Source organism: Oryzias melastigma, linkage group LG10 (assembly GCF_002922805.2).
Source record: "Oryzias melastigma strain HK-1 linkage group LG10, ASM292280v2, whole genome shotgun sequence".
NCBI lineage: Eukaryota > Metazoa > Chordata > Actinopteri > Beloniformes > Adrianichthyidae > Oryzias > Oryzias melastigma.
Window position 1 is genome coordinate 24434550 of NC_050521.1, and position 580 is coordinate 24435129.

At 41.2% G+C, this 580-nt stretch overlaps 1 protein-coding gene across 3 annotated transcripts in view; it reads left to right on the top strand.

The window, feature by feature from the left end:
• irf2 (interferon regulatory factor 2) overlaps nucleotides 1-580 on the top strand; it is an 11682-nt gene that overhangs the window by 6937 nt on the left and 4165 nt on the right. The window lies entirely within an intron of this gene.

Consider the following 580-nt stretch of genomic DNA (forward strand, 5'->3'; position numbering starts at 1 on the left):
AAAAAAAAACGTCTTGTAGTCCGGATCGCCTTATATACAGCAGATTAATTCTGTTTGTGTTTACTGATGTCAAAGGGATTTTGAGAGGTGTACAATGCTCTGTTATGAAGATGCTTTGATGTTATTTTGAATATGCTACTTACAAGGTTGAGGGTTAGCGTAGTCACTGTAACGTTTGTTTTAGCGGTGTCGTTCTTGTTTTTACGTGTTGCAAATGAGGTGGGGCGTTGCAGGTATTGTGAATATGCAAACAAGCTGATGCTTCTAAGGTGGCTAACGGGGCTAGCACTTCTAACGTGGTTAATGTGGCTGATATATGTATTGCGGCTAATATTGCTTACATGGCTAGTATTTCTAAGGTGGCTAACGTGGCTAATATGGATAGCATGGCTTGCACTTCAAAGCTGGCTAACGTGGCTAGTACAGATAACATGGCTAGGACTTCTGAGGTGCCTAATATGTTTAACATGGCTATTATGACTAACGTAGCTAGCACTTCTAAGGTGGCTAATGTGATCAATATGGCTAACATGGCCAGCACTCAAAGGTGGTTAAGATGGCTAATATGGCTACCACTTGT